The sequence below is a fragment of the Schistocerca serialis genome, chromosome 2, assembly GCF_023864345.2.
Source record: "Schistocerca serialis cubense isolate TAMUIC-IGC-003099 chromosome 2, iqSchSeri2.2, whole genome shotgun sequence".
In the NCBI taxonomy this organism is placed as follows: Eukaryota; Metazoa; Arthropoda; class Insecta; order Orthoptera; family Acrididae; genus Schistocerca; species Schistocerca serialis.
Genome location: NC_064639.1, coordinates 1,145,153,911 through 1,145,178,872, shown reverse-complemented (window position 1 = coordinate 1,145,178,872; position 24,962 = coordinate 1,145,153,911).

Below are 24,962 nucleotides of genomic sequence, written 5' to 3'. Positions count from 1 at the left end.
AAGCAGCAAGCGCTACATGCGGACACTGCGACAGCTAGACCAAACCACAACAGTGCACTACAGCCACACTCGTAAACACGGTCGTCACCGTAAACGTGTCCCTGCAGATGCTGCTCGCCGACCGTGGCCCTTGTTTGTTACAACACGCAACTGAACGTCGGAGGTTTCAAGCGTCAACTTTAGGTTACAATATCTCCGGATGTAATTAACATTTTACAATGCAACAAACGACACTGATTACGTATTTGCTTATCTGTTCAGGTGTGCTAACAAACCTAACGTGGTTCCATTTAAAAAAAACGTAGGTTTGTGTTAAAAAACATACTTCCGTGCATTTTTGTATGGTTTGTATTAAACAATTACACTAACCCCTCTCCTCTAGTTCGGTCTGTGGAATCGGATCGTCAGTATTTGATGTGGTTTACGAAATATATCCAGCGGTAACGTTAGGTGACTCACCCTGTATATAAAGCCGCGGTGCGGACGGCTAACGGAACGCCTGATCAAATCCGCTCTCCCGACTAGCCGCTGGGCTAGTAATGCACCACTTTAAGTTATCGAATAAATCATTGCTTCCTTTGCTGATGGCCGATGAAGCTCTCAATTTAAATGTGCAATTAGCACACAGGTAAGTAATCCTAATAAAAGTCTGACGTGGCTAAGTCAAATATTTTGGGCGAGAGAATTAATTTAATTACACTACACGCAGTAGACGAGCTCTGAACTTGCCCTTTGGAGATACGCTATCGCTATAGTTTTATAGTTATTCAGTTGAAACTTCTCACATCCTTATGTTTATAGCGGTTCTCCCTTCTACTTAAATTTAAACATCCTAGCTTTATTTATTCGCCTACTTAATCTATCTTGCTTCCTTAATTTTTAAGACAAAAACCAGAAAATCATGAATTATAACTAAAATTTTAATTTGCCAGATCCAGAATACTGTTTCTACTAAATTATTATGAAAAAGGAGTCTAAATATAAGTTTTTAAGTTTCTAGTTCTTTTCTGTTGCGCCAATGATTTTTACAGAGAAACATCCAAGTTTCGAAAATGGTTAAAGTTATTCAACTGATATTCGACACATATTGATTTAGTATTACTCCTGACATGCTAGAAACGTTTCAGGTTATTTACTTGATCTTTAAAGTATTGCGCAACATTTATGACGTCAGAGCTAGTTACAGCGGATTGGCTGGCATACAATGGAAAGACTAATGTGAATTTTAAATGACGTGAGTAGGCTGTGTCCCTACATCACCCTCTACTAATTTTTTTTTGATGTAAATGGGAGAAAGAAAGAGAAAAAAAAGTAATTGCCAAAAGGGAAGCCAGAGTACATCTTAACTTCCTATGAAAATTAAAATTTAAATGTAAACATATAGAAATATTAAAAGAAAACTGATTACCTACTTCAATTATTTAAATTTCTGGCATGTTCACTGCCTCTTAAGCAACATTATCACTCAAAATTTAAGCAAATCAATGAAACATTTTGGCATACATATTGCCTTAGACAGACAAACACATAAAATATGTAAAATTATGAAAATCTTAAATACATTTTACATACACAAATTCAAAGAAAATAACACAGTTATTCATGATACATAAGCAGATAATTATATCTTAGCAGTCTTTTCTAAACCTGAAAGAAAATTTCACAAATCATGACAATTTCATTTTTACACACGTGGTTGTAACCGCTTTGGCTGGCTTTCTACACTTCCTTTCACAAGGGTAGAGGAGGGGAATTTGCTATGGTGTGCGTCCTTCACATTCACTCTAAATTACATGGGGAAAGGGGAGGGGTCACTGTGAGTTGTGTCCAAGTCACTCCACGCTTTCACACAGCTACCAGGCTGCCGTTATCTGGTTTGTCCTGTAGAACAAACAAAAAGAGTGCCTCAGACTCTGTTCACTTAATATCTAAGGGTGGGTCACAATGAAAAGGGGATATATACATTTTATCTTTAAATATGTTACTGGAACAAAATTAACAGAACTTTTTCATTTTTACTCTCACAGTTACTTAACTGTCATAAAATCGATAAACAAATGGCTCAAAACGCCATTATTCACGTAGTAGAGAAAATTTATGCTCAAGGCATACAATCAAAAATCCTATTTAATTTCAATTTATTATTTCTGGGCCGGAACACTGAACCAATGCTCGGTAGATTCCTGAGAAATCTGTATTTTATTTACTTAGCTGACTCATCTTTGATTGCCTTATTCTTACAGATAGTATGAGTATTTTTGATTAGTAGTTGTCTTCTCAGCTTCTTTGTACATGTGAGTAACGTGTGGTAATAGTACAGCTCTGAATGTTCAAAACACACTACGTTTCGAAATGGTTCAAATGGCTCTGAGCACTATGGGACTCAACTGCTGAGGTCATTAGCCCCCTAGAACTTAGAACTAGTTAAACCTAACTAACCTAAGGACATCACAAACATCCATGCCCCAGGCAGGATTCGAACCTGCGACCGTAGCGGTCTTGCGGTTCCAGACTGCAGCGCCTTTAGCCGCACGGCCACTTCGGCCGGCCACTACGTTTCGTTGACTACTAAATCCACTTATTGGTCCTCTGCTGCTGTGTCAGTTCCACATCTGCAATTATGCACTTCCTTACTTTGCTAGTGTATGAACTTATGTAATACTCACTCCATTAAAATTTAAAGCATAGGATAGCACATTTATTTCATATCTTTAGTGTATTGCAGCTGATCAGTTTGCTCACGTGGCAATCCATTTCCACTCGATTGGACGCTGAAACCACGGGTAGTCTCTCTCGACCTAACACTAAAGTGCATCAAGTAATTATGGACGAGCGTAATGCTAAATTCCTTAAACCTATAGGACACCATGAGCTGCTCTGTCTCATCTAACATAAGGGTACCTATGGTCGCATTCACGCCTCCAACTCATAACCTCTATACGTGTAGGTGTGTCCTGTCACACACTACACCAAATAACGGCCAGCTCGAACCTTATAAATATTTCAAGGACGTGTCCTTCACGTCTCAACCACAAACACTGTTCAATTCTATTACACTGCCATTCCTTGCTACACACGGTGAGTTCATTCTTACAACTTATCTGCATATTTTTCATAACATTAAGCAATCTCTTTTACTATTAATTAGTTAGCTCTACAGCATACAATAGGTTTCACTGCCACTTCAGATCCTGCTTGTACACGAAATCGTATATCTTTTTAAATTACTGTTGGTGGACCATTTCAAATAAAACAACACTTTGTACTTACAATATTACGAGGGTTCTATACATAATTGTTACTCAAATAAATTTGTATCTTAATTACGTCATACTTCTCTGTTGTTTATGTCACTGTAAGGTTTGTCACATTAGGTATTTTTTTCACTAATCGGTGGATAGAATGGTTACAGAACTCATGGCTTGATAGCCATGACGGAAAATTTTTGTATTGCAAAGAAGGAGTCGAAACTTTGGTGGATAGGAAAGATGAAGAATGAGTGAGCCCTGAAAAGGAAAGAAGATCTCACACAGCTGGGACTGCACCGCTGCCACACTGTGTAGAGTTTACAGAACAACCTCCTCCATACAGAGTTCATTAATTTATTATTGGCTTGATAACCATAACGGAAAAATTAATGTGTTGGAAAGAGGAGGTCGAAATTTTAGGTGGGTAGGAAAGTTCAAGAATGAGTGAGACCTGAAAAGGAAATTAGATCTCACACAGCTGGGACTGCACAGCTGCCACACTGTGTAGAGGTTACAGAACAACCTCCTCCCTACAGAATTCATTTACTACCTATGAACTTCTTTAGGTCGACCACGTTCCTGAGACCTAATAGCTTTTTACTCTTAGGGTACTCTAGCCTATATGCATTGGCATGTGGTTTTCCTATGATCCTGAAAGGTCCTTGGTATACGAACATGAATTTCTTTGATTCTGTATTTATTTTCTTTGATTTTTCCTTGGTTTTGACAAGGACTAACTGACCTATTTCAAAACTGGTGGGTACAGCTTTTGCGTCATGACGCTTCTTCCTTTCCAATTCTCTTTTTCTTATATTTGCCCTAGCATTTAACTTCTTCTCGTCTGTGCATATTTTCGTTAGAATAGGGAATTCTACCATATCTGCAATCACATTGTGCGGTTCTTGGCCAACATCAATTCGCAAGGCGCAAAACCAGTTGCATAATGCCTTAAGCTGTTAATTACATTCTCAAAATACTTCATTTGGTCTGCCCAACTTGAGTGTTTCCGAGCACAATATGTCCTGCAAAGCCTATTCAATTCTCTCATAATACGTTCACTCAAGCCGGCCGCGGTGGTCTCGCGGTTCTAGTCGCGCAGTCCGGAACCGTGCGACTGCTACGGTCGCAGGTTCGAATCCTGCCTCGGGCATGGATGTGTGTGATGTCCTTTGGTTAGTTAGGTTTAAGTAGTTCTAAGTTCTAGGGGACTGATGACCACAGCAGTTGAGTCCCATAGTGCTCAGAGCCATTTGAACGTTCACTCATATTTCCTTGGGGGAAATACGCAGTTATTTTCAGATATTTCACTCTGGCCTTATCCAGACATTCTTTAAATCTATCAGAAGTAAATTGAGGCCCTTTGTCTGACAGCAAATTCTTCGGTACGCAAACGTTCATGAAGAAATCTTTTCCCAACTTTTCTACCAACGTTTTTGCATTTGCTCTTTTAATTGGGTATAGCTTAACATATTTACTAAATCCATCCACAACAGCAAAAACATGGGTGCACCCACCACTCGAAGCAGGAAGAGGGCCAAACAAATCACAAGCCAGTAATTCTAGCGTTTCAGTTGGCTCTACTGAATGCATATCCCCTTGTATTTTGGTGTTAGCAGAACGCACTTTACAAGATGCTAAACGCTTGGCAACACGGCGGTACATGTTGTCAAACAAAACCTTCTCCTTTAATTTGGCAATGCACTTCTTTGCACCGTAGTGCCCATACCTCAGGTGTACATAGTCGATTAGTAAGTCTACATGTTGTGAGGGAAAGCACAGCTTCCACTCAGAAACACCTACCTTTCTCCTACTAAACAGAATACCTTTATGCAGACGGTAGTATTGCGAAACCTTATGATAGTTCGCATCTCCCAAATAGCTCTTTACTAATTTCACCTGGTCATCTGCATTCTGCTCACGTTTTAAGTTCATAATCACCCTCTTTAATGCACCTTCTTCCTTTACTTCGTGCAACGCAAGCATTCGTATTTCACTTAGGTCTGTTGCTGTAATTCCCGCGTCATCACAGAGCTCCGCACTTCTAGATAACCCATCAGCTACCAAATTATCTTTCCCTTGAATATATCTGACCTCAAGGTCAAACTGCTGGAGATACGAAGACCATCTTACCAAACGAGCATTCCTCAACTTACAGGTCTTTAAAAAGGTCAACGCCTTATGGTCACTGTAAACAATTATCTTGTGACCTAATAGATACTGCTCAAATTTCTGTACCCCAAATACAATTGCCAATGCTTCCAGTTCTGAGATGCCATAATTTCTCTCTGCTGCCTGTAAAAATCGACTTGCGAAAGCTATAGTCTTGTGCACTTCTTGTTCGTTCTCTATTTCTACTTGGAATACCTCCACAGCTATACCATAGCCACTAGCATCAACAGACATACAGAATGGTTTTTCAAAATCAGGATGATGTAAAATAGGACTATTAATTAAAGATTGTTTAAGCACCTCGAACGCCTGTTGACATTCTGCTGTCCAAACCCAAGGGGTATTCTTTTTCAGCAGGAGGTGAAGACAGGGCGCATTAAAAGCCTGATCACTAACAAAACGCCTATAGAAGCCGAAAAGACCGAACATCGAACACAACTGCTTCTTGTTTCTGGGAGCCTCAAATTTTTCAATGACTGCTAGCTTGCCTGGGTCAGGCAGAATACCTTTTCCACTTATCATATATCCCAAGAAACCTATTTCCTCTTTAACGCACTCTGTCTTTTCAATCTTTAGTTTCATGCCACCTCTCTCAATAGCCTCTAACGCTTCCTCTAATAAAACTATGTGTTCTTCCGAGGTCGGAGTTGCTATTAACAGATCATCTACGTAGACTGTTATTTTATTAATTAAGGCTGGTCCTAAAACATGGTACATCACACGTACGAAGGCACAAACAGAGATATTAAGTCCGAAAGGTACCACACGGTATTGGTTACAAACTCCTTCGTACAAGAAAGCTGTGTACTTCCTTGAACTTTCCGCCAGTGGCAAATTCCAATATCCACACGTGATGTCCATAGAAGTTAAGAATTTTACTCCCCGGAATTTTTGCAATAACTCGTCCATGTTCTGCGGTCTATCACTTTCCCTAACCACTATTTCACTCAACCAACGAGCGTCCAAGACCAATCTGACACTCCCGTCTCTTTTTGGTACAACAACAAGAGGATTATTGTATTCACTGATCGCTTTTTCTATCACACCCCGCTCTAGCATTCTCTGTATCTCCTTTCGAACCGCCTCCTTCCTAGCTACATGTATTTGGTATGGCTTCCTGAAAAACACTTGGCCAGGTTTCACCTTTAATTGACATTCACAACCTTTGACCACGCCAGGTCGATTTGAAAATACCTTATGATGCCTTTTTAAAACCTGTCTCACTTCTTCTTTCTGATTAGCTGAAATTTTATCGATTTCCTGCAATTTAGCTTCTATTTTGTCCAAAATAATTGCTTCTTCTTCTTCTTCTGTGTTTAGCTTACTTTTACTAAGATTAACACCTTCGTCCCAATATCTCTTATTTTTCAGAACTCGTATAGGCAGCTCCCAAGTTTCATCATTAGTTACTACATGTTTATCAATAAAAGGTACCGTAATTACTCCGGTTATCGGCAACACCATTTTTAACTGGCTTCTTTGAAAGTCAACAACACTGATATTTTGACAAGAGATCTATGCCAATTAAAACCTCAATACTGAGATTATTTACAATTATGCATGGATGATCAATTACATTACCATTTATATCAAAGGGCGGCAAAGCTTCTTGCTTTACCGTTTTTGACACCTTGCCAGTAGCACAAATTATTCTTAGTCCTGATACCCTCATTACTGTAAGCTTGTCTTTACCAGGTAATGCATCAAAGAAGGACTGAGATATCGCACTCACCTCACTTCCACTGTCTAAGAGACAACGTACATTGATACCCAACATATTCACTATTATTATAGGGTGGCTTATTCTAGTTTGTACAGGTGGTTCCTCAAACTCATCCAACAGTTCCTTTTGGATTTGTCTCCAACTAAAGTGATCGACATCTGTCTTCATTACATTTAGATCAAAGTGTGTAGGGGTTTCCTCAATTACATTTCCAGCTGCCTTTTCCAGTCGGTCTATTAATTTTAAATCGAAACAATGCACGACTTCATTACGTTTAGTTTGCTGAACATGACCCAAATTACTGTAGTCTGAACGATTCTGCGCCTCCAGACCGGGAATAACACTAGTTAGAGCTGAACCACTTTCACTATTATCGTCGGGTTCCTTCTCAAGTGACAACTGATCACAGCTACTGGGTTCATCGACCCCCAACAGGCTATTATCTACATTCTCACTTACCTCCTGTCCTAAATCTATTAGTACAGTATCAACATCCTGCACAGGCACTTTAGATATGAGCACATCATCCTCATCGTAAATATAAGCATGAATTTCTTCTGCTTCTTCACCTGACAAAACAATATTTTGTAGCTCTTCCCTAGCGTTACACTTCTCTTTCTCTTCCCTCTTAGAAAGCGTCTCTAACATGGTATCTATCACATACTGTGAGTGATCTAATATTTCTGCTCTATCCTTAGATGCTACCGACCCCTCATCCTCATTTTCAGTTTGAGTATTCTGATCTGTCTTACCAATTACCGTAACTACTGGCTTAGGAAAAATAACAGCCTGGTGAGCGCCAGTGTCCTCATAGACGGGAACTAGTTTTCCTGCCTCGGCCTACTATTGTTTCCTTTATTTCCATTATAGTTAACTGGCACAGCATTGCTTTCCGCACTGTTGTTTACCTGCTTAATTTTGTTCGGAACAAAATTATTATCATTTGGATGCCATTGTTGGTTCTGATAATTATTTCTCCAATTCCTACCACTCTTAGGATGGCGAACACCTACTGTTCTGATGTTTACATTGCCATTCTGCTCGTTCTTAAAATTACTACTAGAGTTATTATCATTTTTGTTATTACGTGCTTGCTCTTAGTTGGCAGCAACACGCTTTACACGTTCCAAATATTCAATGAAACGATCCAGATTGTCTCTAGGGGCAGATATAATTCTAGTTTGCCAATACCAAGGCAGTTTGGCTTCAAGACCTAGTATTATCATAACGGTTTTAGCGTTTCGGCCAAATGTGACAAACGTGAGATCCATGACCTGGCAAACTCTTTAATAGATTCCTTGCCTACATTGAAGCGTTTTTCACTCCAAAATTCTCTCAACACTTCATTTTGCTTATTGCTAGACCAATACTCAATAATGAAAGCTGTTTTAAATTCCGCTAATGTTTTACACTTCAACATAACATCAGCTGACCAACGCATGGCGTCACCTGCTAAATGGCTTCCAATTAATGAGATTTTCTGCCGTTCAGACCACGTTGGTGGAATCACATCTTCAAAATAGTTCCAGAAATCTAGCGGGTGGATATTTTTATCTGGATCGAACCGCAAGAACTGCCGACACCCGATAAAAGCGGCGTTTGCAGCTACAACTTGATGCATACTACCATTACCAGAAGTTACTGAAGCTACTTTACTCTCAATGTTAGCAATGTTAGTACTAATATTTTCTACTCTCATTTCAACATTATCTACTCTTTGCACAATATGAGTAGTATCAGTTTTGATTGCATCTACTTCTGTTTGACATATGTTTACTTCTATATTAACATCTTTAAACCATATCTGAGCATAATTCAGGTTCCGCCTCGATCTTTTCTGTTAACTTGTGCTCAGCTTCGCATTTCTCATTTGGAAGCCTTTGCGAACCTCAGCAACTTCGTATTTTACTGTTTTATACATTTCAGAAAATTGTTGAGCAACCTTTTTCTTAATATCCTGATTGTAATCAATTTTATAATTCAAACTGTCCAGATCCTCTATCAACTTATTGCAACCAGCCTTGAAGGTATTGTCCATTACCTCCAATCGTTTATTAAAATTAGTTTGGCAGGCCACAATCTCATACTTTAATTCAGCATTACTGGCTGAAAATTTTGCATTACATGCAGCTATTGCTTGTAATATAACATTTAAATCAATAGCCCCAGTATCCTTGGGTTGGTCACTAGCTGGTTTTTTATCACACTCAGGTGACGAAAAACTAGCTCCAACACCAGAATCATCAAAACTAAATGAAACATCTGATTGATCAGTCATATCTAACTTATCCTTTTTAAATTCTACCACCTCTGATGACTGTTTCGTTTTTAACTCATCAGATAAACTATCATCCAATAAATCAACAATTTCTAATTTCTGCTTTACTACAGGAGTCACTATTATTGAATCATTACCCCTTTTCACACTACTGTCAGGAGACAATACTTCATATTTCACATTAACATTACTATTTTCATGCATATTTACACTTGAACCATTGTCTGGATTTACAGTTCCCTCAACAGACATAGGTTCTGATTTAAGTTTAACCTCGGTTTCTTCTGGCAGTTCCATCGCCGACAGTCTTTTAGTGCAGGTTAGTAACAATTTTAACAGATTTTCACTTAACTTAGTTCTTTCTGCACAACGTATGGGGTTGCCGGCGCGGCGTACCAGGATTACTGATGCGACGCGGCGCGTTGAACCGGAGACAGTACTTCGACGGCTACTGTGTGTTTGTGTGGCCCACAACTGCAGGCGCGGCTCCGATCGCTCCGACGGATGACCGCGGTGCGGCGAGACTGGCTTCTCGCGCTGCCGGCAGCGCCGCTAGACTCAGTGCCAGCTCCGTCAATCCAGATGCGTTGTTAATCCAATTGCGTCGTTCACATGCACACGTAACACTATCACTGTTCTATTACTCAGTTGCGTGTCGCATTTCACTCCCTAATCCGAATATTTAAAAATCAATTTCACTTTTACTCAGTTTCTTTCCCGGCCGATGCACCATATGTGGGGCGGCGGGCGAAATATTTGTTATTAAATGTAATGTAGAATGTAGAAAAGATGCATTTCCTGGCCGATGCACATATGTGGGGTGGCGAGTGGAGTTAATTGATATTATTAAATGCAGATTATAATGTAGAAAAGATACATTTCCCGGCCGATTAGCAACATATGTGGGGCGGCGGGTGGAGTAATTGTTATATAAAATGCTCCTATTATTTATTTAATGCTGTTGTTTGCCGCTCTCAACACTGGCTCTCTAACTACAATATTGGCAACCAGAAAGTTATTAGCAAAACGTGAAGCCTGTAATTAGAATTCCTAGTGCCCACTTCATCTGAGAAATACACTTATAGCTACAGCTTATAGCTCTGAGGAATTAGGAGATTGCCTGGGATTCATAATCAAAAATGATTCTCTCTAAAATGTTCACTATATTCTGAAAGTCACAGACCAAAAAAGAATCCACACAATCCAACTACCAGAGCAGTTCAGAGTCTAACGCGCTGATGCAACTATAACTGTTCAAATTAAAGGTTTAAGTGAATGCTCTCCACAATTTGATGATAATGTTCATCAAACGCCACGCTAAATAATGGTAGAATGTCTGTCCCGTGGCGGCACGTGAAAATACGACATACGCAAACTAAAGATAGATCATTAAAGTCATCCCAGAATTAACACTTCACTCGAAAACGATTTCATGGTTACGCGTATCCCGAGTAACTTATTACGGCATCCGAGGCTGTTTATAGCAATGATACCGACGCGACGCTACTCCCGGCTCAGATGGTGTGCTAATCAGCGTCTGGAGAGAACTGGGGACCTTGTTCCTCGTGCAGCGTTCTTATACGGGGTGAGTCACCTAACATTAACGGGTGGATATATTTCGTAAACCGCATCAAATACTGACGAATCGATTCCACAGACCGAACGTGAGGAGACGGGCTAGTGTAATAGGTTAATACAAACCATGCAAAAATGCACGGAAGTACGTTTTTTGACACAAACCTACATTTTTTAAATGGGACCCCATTAGTTTTGTTAGCACATCTGAACATATAAACAAATGCGTAATCAGTGCCATTTGTTGCATTGTAAAATGTTAATTACATCCGGAGATATTGTAACTAAAGTTCACGCTTGAGTACCACTCCTCCGGTGTTCGATCGTGTGTATCGGAGAGCACCGAATTACGTAGGGATCAAAAGGGAACGGTGATGGACATTAGGTACAGAAGAGACTGGAACAGCACATTACGTCCCCATGCTAACACCTTTTTATTGGTCTCTTTCACTGATGCACATGTTCATTACCATGAGGGGTGAGGTACACGTACACACGTGGTTTCCATTTTCAATTACGGAGTGGAGTAGAGTGTGTCCCGACATATCACCCCAATAGATGTTCAATGTGGTGGCCATCATTTGCTACACACAATTGCCATCTCTGGCGTAATGAATGTCGTACACGCCACAGTACATCTGATGTAATATCGCCGCAGGCTGCCACAATACGTTGTTTCATATACTCTGGGGTTGTAGGCACATCACGGTACACATTCTCCTTTAACGTTTGGGTTCATGGCAACAGCAGCTAACACACCAACTGCACCCGCTTCTCCTGTGACGGGCCTGTCACGGACCCGTTTGCGTGCTACGACCATACCTGTTGCATACAGTTGGCGGTAGATGTTTTGGAATGTGCAGCACGTTGGATGCTCTCTGTCCGGGTACCGTTCTGCACACACCCTGCAGGCTTCAGCTGCATTTCGTCGACACTCGCCATAGATGCATATCATCTCCGCCTTTTCAGAGTTCGAATACACCATGGTCACAGTTCCTACAACACTACATTATCACAGACGTCTGGTAACACAGTGTACTACACTTGGTCTGCGTGTGGAGACGAATGCAGAATAACAATAGCAGCAAGCGCTACATGCGGACACTGCGACAGCTAGACCAAACCACAACAGTGCACTACAGCCACACTCGTAAACACGGTCGTCACCGTAAACGTGTCCCTGCAGATGCTGCTCGCCGACCGTGGCCCGTGTTTGTTACAACACGCAACTGAACGTCGGAGGTTTCAAGCATCAACTTTAGGTTACAGAATCTCCGGATGTAATTAACATTTTACAATGCAACAAACGGCACTGATTACGTATTTGCTTATATGTTCACATGTGCTAACAAAACTAACGTGGTTCCATTTAAAAAAAACGTAGGTTTGTGTTAAAAAACATACTTCCGTGCATTTTTGTATGGTTTGTATTAAGCAATTACACTAACCCCTCTCCTCAAGTCCGGTCTATGGAATCGGTTCGTCAGTATTTGATGTAGTTTACGAAATATATCCAGCGGTAACGTTAGGTGACTCACCCTGTATATAAAGCCGCGGTACGGACGGCTAAGGGAACGCCTGATCAAATCCGCTCTCCCGACTAGCCGCTGGGCTAGTAATGCACCACTTTAAGTTATCGAATAAATCATTGCTTCCTTTGCTGATGGCCGATGAAGCTCTCAATTTAAATATGCAATTAGCACACAGGTAAGTATTCATAATAAAAGTCTGACGTGGCTAAGTCAAATATTTTGGGCGAGAGAATTAATTTAATTACACTACACGCAGTAGACGAGCTCTGAACTTGTCCTTTGGTGAACGCTATCGCTATAGTTTTATAGTTATTCATTTGAAACTTCTCACATCTTTATGATTATAGCGGGTCTCTCTTCTACTTAAATTTAAACATCCTAGCTTTATTTATTCGCCTACTTAATCTATCTTGCTTCCCTAATTTTTAAGACAAAAACCAGAAAATCGTGAATTTCAACTAAAATTTTAATTTGCGAGATCCAGAATACTGTTTCTACTAAATTATTATGAAAAAGGAATCTAAATATAAATTTTTAAGTTTCTAGTTCTTTTCTGTTGCGCCAATGGTTTTTACAGAGTTTTTCGAAGAGTGACGACAGCATAGATGACGTCGAGAACTTTGGAGACTCCATACATGATTCTACCGTAATGACAGATCCAACACATGTAGGTGGAGGAAATTTTATCTTTGGTAAATTTCGAGGAGAAAAAAGGAAATCATACAGATACAGATACGCCTGCACTATAGAAAAAATGCTGGAAAACGATGTGGAAGTTGCGTGACTAAAAGTCTGTACACAAGTACAAAGTATTTTTTAAGTTAAAATATTTCTTGTATTAATAAGTATAACGTGATTGGGAAATTACAAATTCCTTATGTTGCTACTGAAGTGCGAAATATGAAACGGAATCTACTTTGTTTTTAGCGACCTTGTCGATGTTTTTGAAAAATATAAGATAATGATTCTCTTTTGTGCTTATCTTATTTTCGTATTAGTGTCAACATATTCAATATTATTGTAAATAAATCGAAATAATCAGCAAACAATTGCAGTAAAGAAATTTAATTTCTTAAACGGTTTCGAGCACTTAGTGCCCTTCTTCAGAAGCCAGTACAGGAAAATAGACGACAAATGAGTAGGAGTTCGATAAGAATATTAAAATTAAGGATGAGAAGTTTAAAATATTTCAAGAAATTGTGTGTTAAAGATATTAAATATTTATTCTATCCGATTATTTGCAGGTGTCAGCAATAAGATGAAAACAGCATATTGTCATGGTCCTCAAAAATGTTAGAGGAATAAGTAATACAACAACGAATCCATTAACACAATGTGAACTTTGACGTGGTACAAAAATGGTATAAAGAAGAGAAATAACAAGTGCAGACATAATGCCGGAACTGGAGCTATTCAGCTAATGCCATCCATATCTTGAAATTGGTTTCTGGATGGGGATAAAAGTACGATAAAATACTAAAACCAAACGGTACAAAGCTATAGTTGTTATAAGCCATAAACAAAAATGAAAGCGCACATAAGCAGCGTAATAAGTACAGTAATATGAAAACCTAATGATGAATCAATTGAGTTAACATCAACAACAAGAGTGCAATGTACGGGACTTTAAGGAACTAGTCTTAAAACAGCTGTAGTGAAGTCAGTAGTATGCTAGTAGACAATCTGTCAACGAAAGTGAGAGGTGAATAATGAGGCTGGAACCTGTGACTGGAGTAAGTGAAGAGAAAATTCTCAATCATTGGCTAGTATTAAGTATTGGAAAGTGACTATAGAGGAAAAGGAGCGTGAGCACAATTACTGTTTATTATAATTAAACAATTAGTACTGGTATATATGCAGGTCGCAATTACGTTTCGTGAAAGAATTTTAAAAAAGTTGTTCAAATGGCTCTGAACACTATGGGACTTAACATCTGAGGTCATCAGTCCTCTAGAACTTACAAGTACTTAAACCTAACTAACCTAAGGACATCACACACATTCATGCCCGAGGCAGGATTCGAACCTGCGACCGTAGCTGTCGCGCGGTTCCAGACTGAAGCGCCTAGAACCAAATTTTTTTTAATCTCATTTTGTTCGTTTTCGTTCGTTGCATGTGCTCGGGACGGATGTCGCAAGACACCAGTTTCAGTTCGTCGTTGATCCATTAACCCAGTTTATTTTTATTATTATTACTACAGAGAGCAGCTACCCCTCTGACCGAACATGCTGAGCTACGGTGCCGGCTAACCGCTCGGCCACACCGGTCGGCTGAAAGAATTATATCTAGCGGCTTGTATACCAGTTGTATGATACTTTGAGTTTCAAACATGTCGCTGAACTAGTGCAGAAATGTCAACAGCGCGGCAGCATAAAAATATGGCTTCGCAAACAGCGGGAAAAATGCATCTAGGGGCGAAAAGCAATAACTGAATTAAACGGAGAAACAGTTCCTAGTTAGTAGCTAAAACGAAGGCTCAAAATAACTGCTTCTGACACAGTGGAATAACTAGTCCAGAAATGTATACGAAGTCCTAAGTATGCTTTGTGAAGTAATTAAAACTAGCGACATTCGGGTAAGATGCATGAAATACGTCTACTGATTTGACTGCATAACCGTGAACGACTGAAAGTGTTGTTAGCCGTAAACATTACATGTAACGATAGAGCAGAGAAGGAAAGAAGTGTCTATAGGTCACTGTTTGCATAGAGCTCATCATCTTTAGGAATAATAACTCACAACCTGTAGACTATAAATAGTTCAGTATCTGCAATAATAAAAGGTTAACTACATGGGAGGGAATATAAGCGGATGACAACTTAGAACTTAAATACTTCACTACTTAGCCGGCCGGTGTGGCCGTGCGGTTCTAGGCGCTTCAGTCTGGAACCGTGTGACCGCTACGGTCGCAGATTCGAATCCTGCCTCGGGCATGGATGTCTGTGATGTCCTTAGGTTAGTTAGGTTTAAGTAGTCCTAACTTCTAGGGGACTGATGACCACAGATGTTAAGTCCTATAGTGCTCAGAGCCACTTCACTACTTAGAACTATAGGTACCTAACAGCCTGTAACTATGGATGACCAACTTACTAAAATTCTGTGTCAAAGAGTTAAAAACCTAACTACATGTAACAAATGTATCAGCAGTAAAAGGTGTAGTTCAAGCAGTGAGCAGCTGTTTGAATGTGGCTATATGTACCTAAATAAGTGCAACAGTGTATGGCCAAGCTATAATGTATAAAGTACTACTGAACATTTACTGGATATAAATAACAAATTAGTGACCCATCTGAGAATAGTCACTTACTGCAAATTATTTAAACTAGCGTACTGATCGCAACGTACCGGCTGCAGTTTACTGAAAATAACTGCAAACAATTAGCTGTAGAAGTGACTGTAACTTACCAAATAATAGTATTCTTCCCATGAAATTTAACAGGTTTACAAAATTAAGTATCTACACCTAGGAAATCCAGTTATATACCAGAGACTGATTGTACGGTACTGCATTCGTAATGGCTCACTAACAAGAAAAATGGAGAGAGGGCCAATGTACAGGATGGTCGGATATTCCCGTTACAGACTTCTAGGATTTGTAGAGGGGAGTGAGTACGTAATATTTTGAATGGGAGCACATGTCCGGAAACGTCATCCAACGATACTACAGAGCGTCAAAGTTATAGACGCGGGTGTCTGTAAATGAACGTAGACATGGGGTGATTCCGTGATGATGTTAGAGACTTTCTAGGGTGATGGAGAACGATAAATGTATTAATTTGAAGTAAGGATGCTGGTACCGGAAACGAACGAGTCGAAAGTCATAAACGAAAACCGTTATGATATCTCTGACGGTTGAATACATGTACCGGTTCTTGTGTTGCGAAGAGTGTGGAGTTGGGAACTTTCAGTGGTCACAGTGTGGACAAAAACGAGAAAAAAATGTCCAATAAACGTGGACTCTAAAGTGCGTACCTTAACAGCTATGAACACTTGCTCAGTAGAGGAGATGTATTTCACATTAGCGAATATGAACGAATGGTCATAGCTGTTAAGGTACGCACTTTAGACCCCACGTTTATTGGACTTTTTCTTCGCTTTTGTCCACACTACCACCATGTAATGTTACCAACGCTACACTCTTCGCAACACAAGAACCGGTACATGTATTCAACCGTCAGAGATATCATAACGGTTTTCGTTTATGATTTTCGACTCGTTCGTTTCCGGTACCAGGATCCTTACTTCAAATTAATGCATTTATCGTTCTCCATCATCCTAGAAAGTCTCTAACATCATCACGGAATCAGCCCGTGTATACGTTCATTTACAGACACCCGCGTCTACAACTTTGACGCTCTGTAGTCTCGTTGGATGACGTTTCTGGACGTGAGTTCCTGTTCAAAATACGATGTACTCACTCCCCTCTACAATTCCTAGAAGTCTGGAACGGGAATTTCCGACCACCCTGTATATAAATTTCATGGGTAGAATGTGTCACTTGGTAAGCTACAGCCACTACTACAGTTACTTGTTTGCAATTAACCATATTTACAGGGTGTTACAAAAAGGTACGGCCAAACTTTCAGGAAACATTCCTGACACACAAAGAAAGAAAATATGTTATGTGGACATGTGTCCTCCGTTAGCGAGGATACATGCATCCACGCTCCGTCGCATGGAATCCCTGATGCGATGATGCATTCCTGGAGAATGGCGTATTGTATCACAGCCGTCCACAATACGAGCACAAAGAGTCTCTACATTTGGTACCGGGGTTGCGTAGACAAGAGATTTCAAATGCCCCCATAAATGAAAGTCAAGAGGGTTGAGGTCAGGAGAGCGTGGAGGCCATGGAATTGGTCCGACTCTACCAGTCCATCGGTCACCGAGTCTGTTGTTGAGAAGCGTGCGAACACTTCGACTGAAATGTGCAGGAGCTCCATCGTTCATGAACCACATACTGTGTCGTACTTCTAAAGGCACATGTTCTAGCAGCACAGGTAGAGTATCCCGTATGAAATCATGATAACGTGCTCCATTGAGCAGGTGGACGAAACTAAAATGAGCTCTAACATGGAAATTAAGCGTTTCCGGACACATGTCCACATAACATCTTTTCTTTATATGTGTGTGAGCAATGTTTTCTGGAAGTTTGGCCGTACCTTTCTGTAACACAGTCCAAAAATGGTGTAATATAAACAGTCGTTTAGAACAGCTTAAACTCTCCAATGTTTACAACTTTTTTTTCAGTCATTCTTATTCTTCCAAAAATACAGTCTATTTTTGTGATTTTTTTATCAGATTTGGGTCACTTTACGCTACTTCTACGTGTTTTAATCTGACAGTAGCGTTCCTATTCCTAAGCAGCACAGTGACTGCGAATTTCCGCCGTGACGTAGGAGCAGCCGGCGCGTGGTGCTGTCCTGCGAGTGACGTCAGAGGCGGTGGACCAGTGGGGCGCGGCGCAGAGCGGAGACCATGAGGTCCAAGTTGCGGCGCCGTTAGGGAAATGACGCGTGGCCACGCGCAGATTGCGCCCCGCCAACTTGTAATAGCCGCTCCATCAGGGGCGCACGCCGCGGCCACTTCGCTCCAGCCGAATGCCACCTGCAAAACGAGCTCCTTGTTGCCAGACCTCCTGTTGCGGTGGCTGTCAGCACACAAAGGACAGCGACTTTACACTTACACCGAAAACTTGCACCCCTTACGTTCTTCTGCGATAAAATGACTCATCATAATAGTAGTACTGGATGAAGTAAATACATTCCTGGCCATTAAAATTTCTTCGGCAGGTGGTGCGGCAAACATCGAATTTATAATTATTGTGCGTGTACAGTAAAATATGAAGAATACATACAATTTAGTACAGCTGCCTTTGACTCTGAAAGTAACAACGTGGCTGGGCACTGAATCGAACTGAGCATGGGTGACAGATATGGGCAATGACGTATTGCAGAATACGATGCACGCAATAAATTCATACACGATCCAACGAAAACAAAACCGTAAATCTAAAAACGTAATTCCTCTTATATTTTTCACTAACCGAATTCATATATATAGTACTGGCCATTAAAATTGCTACACCACGAAGGTGACGTGCTACAGACGCGAAATTTAACCGATAGGAAAAAGATGCTGTGATATGCAAATGATTAGCTTTTCAGAGCATTCACACAAGGTTGGCGCCGGTGGCGACATTTACAACACGCTGACATGAGAAAAGTTTCCAACCGATTTCTCATACACAAACAGCAGTTGACCGGCGTTGCCTGGTGAAACGTTGTTGTGACGCCTCGTATAAGGAGGAGACATGCGTACCATCACGTTCCCGACTTTGATAAACGTCGGATTGTAGCCTATCGCGATTGCAGTTTATCGTATCGCGACATTGCTGCTCGCGTTGGTCGAGATCCAATGACTGTTAGCACAATATGGAATCCGTGAGTTCAGGAGAGTGATACGGAACGCTGTGCTGGATCCCAACGGCCTCGTATCACTAGCAGTCTAGATGACAAGCATCTTATCCGAATGCCTGTAACGGATCGTGCAGCCTCGTCTCGATCCCTGAGTCAACAGATGGGGACGTTTGCAAGACAACAACCATCTGCACGAACAGTTCGACGACGCTTGCAGCAGCATAGACTATCAGCTCGGAGACCATGGCTGCGGATGCCCTTGACGCTGCATCAAAGACAGGAGCGCCGGCGATGGTGTACTCAACGAGGAACCTGGATGCACGAATGGCAAAACGTCATTTTTTAGGGTTAATCCAGGTTGTGTTTACAGCATCATGATGGTCGCATCCGTGTTTGGCGACATCGCGGTGAACGCACATTGGAAGCGTGTATTCGTCATCGCCAAACTGGCGTATCACCCGGCGTGATGGTATGGGGTGCCATTGGTTACACGTCTCGGTCACCTCTAGTCCGCACTGACGGCACTCTGAACAGTGGAGAACGTGAGGATAAGTAATGTCACCAATTTCTTTTATGCGAAGACTCTTAAGGCTTCTTAAATAAAACAAACTTTGTTATCATTCTGCGCCTTTATACTTCATGTCTACATATTTATTTCTCAACAGAGTCACCCTTTCGACGAACACATGCCTACAACCCGAAAGCAGTTTGTTGATAGCGTCCTTGTAGAATGTTTGACATTATTGACGGCATCACATCCTCGCCTCTCGTTGCACCGCTTCATCTCTGTAACAGTGAAGTTCTCGAAGGTGTTCTTTAGATTCAGAAAACAGATGAAAGGCTGATGTCGCCAGGTCGGAACTGAATGGAGAAAGACCGGTAACACTGAACCCAAATCGTCAGATTGGTGCAGATGACGCATCACTCGTGCGTCGTCTGGTGTTTCCATGCTGAAGCAGGAGGTGCTCCATGTGTGGACGAACTGTTCGGATTCGTAACTCTATTACAAGTCACTTTTTCTGATGCGCCGGCATGGTTACTTTACCCACGGCCATATTACACGCTACAATTCGGAGCCATCTAGCGGCAGAGTGCTGCATATACGTATGAATAACTAAAATGTAAAATGTTAGCAACGTTTTTATGTATGTAACTACAGACAACACAAGCCGTGTACTTCCTTCCTGATGGAATGACTGGAACTGATCGGCTGTCAGACCACCTCCGTCTAATAGGTGCTGATCATGCTTGGTTGTTTACGTGTTTGGCCGACGTTAGTGACGTCTCTGAATAGTCAAAGGGACTGCGTCGGTGATACAATACCCACAGTCAACGTCTATCGTTCAGGAGTTCTGGCAACCGGGGTGATGGAAAACTTTTTTGATGTGTGTATGACATTTATTCTGTATTTCACTCTTCTACGTGAAGCATCTTTTTCCAGTTCGTTCACCAGTATTGATAGTCATTTGTATTAAAAAACTGAAATAAGTCTAGGAGGAAATATCGACAACCCTCGATGACAAGACATTCCGTACCACATGGGCCTCAGCTTCGGTAAATCCAGATTAAATTCAACGAGCCGTATTGACTATCTGCGATCGCTTCATAACGTTCGTCAGCGTTCAATTTCAACGTTTAGTGCAATTCTTATACCAGTAATTATACTTTGTTTCCATAGTTATTTCGTTGTATACGAAGCATAAGGCAGTAACACAGTGACACCGGCACACTACGCATGATTCTTACTCATTAATTTTTATGCAATATTTGGCTTAATACAGTCATACTGTTAAAACTTTTTATAAGTGGTGTGGTAATTCACAGAACAAAGATCTATTTGCACATTTTTTATTGTCTGCTTCCGTGCTGAATCGACATCTCCTAGACTAAAATTGGAAATTTGTGGTAAGATCCAGTGGGATCAAACTGTTGAAGTCATCGGTCCCTAAACTTATACACTACTTAATATAACTTAAACTAATTTACGCCAAGGACAACACACACATCCTTGCCCGAGGGAGGACTCGAACCTCCGACGGAGGGAGCCGCGTGAACCGTGCAAGGGGCTCAAGAGCGTGTGTCTACCCCACGCGGCTCCTAGTCTTATCTGCCCTATATAAATATTAGTTTTCAGATAGACAACTCGTGTTCTTCACAGAAAAATTTTAAGGAAATAATGGTAGAAGGAGGAAAACACATGCCACTGGCACTTTTTTTTTTTTCATGGAAACTGTAGCCGTTTTTGGGATGTAGAAATTTCCGAGTTCTTTCGATGACTGAAATCATTCCGAACCTTAGTGTCAGAATCAAAACTGGAAAAATGAGTTTGCACTGACGTGACAAAAATCATGCGGTACCTTCTAATATCTTGTCGGACCTGCTTCCTCATCGTAGGGCAGCAATCGAAAGCGCGTCATTTTAAATCCTTTGCAGAAATATTAAGCCCTAGTGCCTCTAGAGCCATCCATAATTGCGAATGTGTTGCCGTTGCAAGATTTTGCTCATGAACTGACCTCTCGATTATGTCCGGTAACTGTGCTTCGTCGACGACTTAGGTCCATGGCTTCGCGGGCACTGTGTCACACTCTAACCCTACCATCAATTCTTATCAACTGAAATCGGGACTCGTCTGAGGAGACCACGATTTTTAGTCCTTATAGGGCGCAGGAGACTCGTTGCAGAGGTATCGCGCTGTTAGCAAAGCCACTCGCGTCAGTCGTCTGCTGATAGAACTCATAAACGACAGATTTAGTCGCACCGTCGTTACGAATACGTTCGTTGCACGTCCCACATTGATGTCAGCAGCTACTTCCCGCAGTGTAGCTTGTCTGTTGACACTGGCAACTTTATACAAACGCCGCTGCTCTCGGTAGTTACGCGAACGCCGTCGACCGTTATGTGGTCCTTGGTGGGTAGCAATGGCTAAAATTTTGTATTCATTAAACACTGTGGATCTGGGAATACTTAATTCTCTAATGATTTCCGAAATGGAATGTCCCAAACGTCTACCTCCAAGAACCATTCCGTGTACGGAGTCTGTTAATTCTCGTCGTGCGACCATATGTACGCCGGAAAGCTTTTGGCATGACTCACCTGAGTACAAATAACTGCCCTTTTGTACCTTGTGTACACCATACTACCTCCTTCTGTATATGTGCATATCGCTATTTTATGACTCGTTTGCCCCTTTGTGTAGACTCTTTCCTACGATACTTACCAAAATTGGTCCATGGTATACTTCTTTTTATTGTAATTCGGGTCGTAATAAGAGCGTTTGACATCTCTAAACGGTGGATAAGCACTTCACCGCTTAGCCAAGGTTCAGAATTAATGGCGGCAGCAAGCAATGCGTATTTCTCATATACGCAGCAAAGGGGCAGCTTTAATAACATGATTTTAATAACACGCCCGCCGAGCAACATGGAGCGGCGAGCTGAAGAGAACAAGTTGGGGAGGATGCGGTAGTGTAGGTGGGCCATGGAGGGGTATTGTGGGGGCGGTATAAGAGTTGCTCGGTGATTGTGCATTATGGTAATGCGCAGCAGCATCGACCAACTGGCCACTCTTCGCCATCTGGGGCATGAAGAGAGAGAGAGAGAAATGAAAGAGTGGGTTGGTGAATGGTGAGGGAGGAGGAAGTGGAGCGGAAAGAGAGAGGCGGAGACAGAGAGGAATGGAGAGCCGAACTGACGGCTAGTGAATCACAATAGAAAACGGCAGCGGCAGCTTCAGTCGCAGAGGTACAACGAGATATGACTGCGCCGCTTAAAGTAGATGAGTCACACAAAACAGGCACCAACCAAACGAGAGACACAACTCATAAAATACTGCCGTAGCTGTCTCTCAATTAAAATGTCCTCCCCTGTTCTGGAATTAAATAATGCGTGCACGAGTACAGAATGTGACGCAGCGACGACGACATACGGAAGTTCGTGTCTGTGTGCGTGTGGTGCACGGATAACCAAAGTGGTTACGGCGCCCGCTCGCGTAAAGTGGGAAATTCGGGTTCGAGTCCTGATTCGGTCATTCCCTTAAACAACTGATGGTTCTTCCTGTTCGTAACTGCGAATACATTCACTCTTTCAAGATCCAGTTTCACTGTCACTTGTCTGATGCAATTACATACAGCTCAGCTAGTATTTTGAAACAATATTCCTATAAATTGCACAATATATTAATAAAATGGTACCTTGCAGATTCCCTTTCCGTTTATTTATTATTACTGTGACTAGTTCTTAAGCAATAGTACTAGCGGCGATAATAAGAAGAAAATGACTTATTGATACGTAACCAACACGGATTCAGAAAATATCGTTCTTGTGCAACACAGCCAGCTCTTTATTCCCGCGAAGTAATGAGTGCTGTCGACAAGGGATCTCAGATCGATTCCATATTCCTAGATTTCCAGAAGGCTTTTGATACCGTTCCTCACAAGCGACTACTAATAAAATTGCGTGCTTATGGGGGGATCGTCTCAGTTGTGTGACTGGATTCGTGATTTCCTCTCAGAGCGGTCACAGTTCATAGTGATAGACGGTAAATCATCGAGTAGAACAGATGTGATATCTGGCGTTCCGCAAGTTAGTGTCATATGCCCTCTGCTGTTTCTGATTTACATAAATGGTCTAGGTGATAATCTGAGCAGCCCCCTCAGACTGTTAGCAGATGGCGGGAAAGAGTAACAAGAAGGAGGTGGCTGATGATGGGATACGTGTTAAGACATCAGAGAATGAATTCCATTATCGCTTCCTTCACCCCTCCCCCCCCCCCCCCCCCCCAAAAAAAAAAAAAAAAGACACATAAAAATGAACCACTTTTCATTTCTGAATGATTTACAACGAGTCAAGGTTACTAATGGAACAACAACCGGAGAATTGAACCATGTGTTCATTTTCTTGCAGGCGGTGTGATAGTCACCAAAATGAAATCAGTAGTATTAAGTAAAATCGGGTCAGAGGCTACCAAATGATATCGTCTATTTGCTGTACATCAATGACAGAACGGTGTTCAAAATACCAGCTAAATTTATGTGTGAATGTAATGAGTTTGTGTAAACAAATTCGTGTGATTCCACCGCGGCATTGACAAGTACATTTAAATGCTCTAAGTCAAACGCTAGAGTAATCTGACAAATGCACAGATTTAAAAATCAATTAATACGACATAAAGAAGAGATATTTTTTCTCAAAACCTACCTGCGGAGCCGAAAAATATATTCACTCTTTAATAGTCCACATATTTGGAAAAAATTAAATTAACAGCAGATTATTGAGCGGGAGCTCACAAGAAATGGCGGAAGCAACTGAATGCTATCAATAGAAGACAGAGCTGTAATAATGGTTGAATGAGGATATAAATTTAATCTGTATATGTCATAGAAGTTCAAGTAAAGAGCATAAAAGGGAAAATTTGGAGGTGTAGTTAGTTGCATCTTTTGTTCCCTGTTTCTAATAGGTGCGCGGACTGTTACTGAAATTTATTCTTTTCAGCCGAATACCGCAAGCTGTAAATTTGACACAGGAGTTCGTAGCTGGGAATGCCTACGATGTAATTAATATATGCTTCTCATATTCGCCTGACAAAGGAGTGAAACCACTCTATAACGTTGACCATTATCGACACTGTATCACACGTAAGTAACATGAATTTACAGTGTCACACGTGCCGTCCGCTGTGGCCGAGCGGTTGTAGGTAGTTCAGTCCGGAACTGCGCTGCTGCTGCGGTCGCAGGTTCGAATCCTGCCTCAGGCATGGATGTGTGTGATGTCCTCAGGTTAGTTGGGTTTAAGCAGTTCTAAGTCTAGGGGACTGATAACCTCAAATGTTAAGTCCCATAGTGCTTAGAGCCATTTGAAGCACAGCCACACGACCAGCTAGTAGCTTCTTTATGACACTCACCTGCAATCTGGTTGTGACTCATGCCAGTGTTCCAGTGTGGTACTGCGGTGTCTTGCAAACACATCAATTAGAAAAAGAAAATCACACAAAATTCTTGTAAGTACTTTTATAGATTTTGGG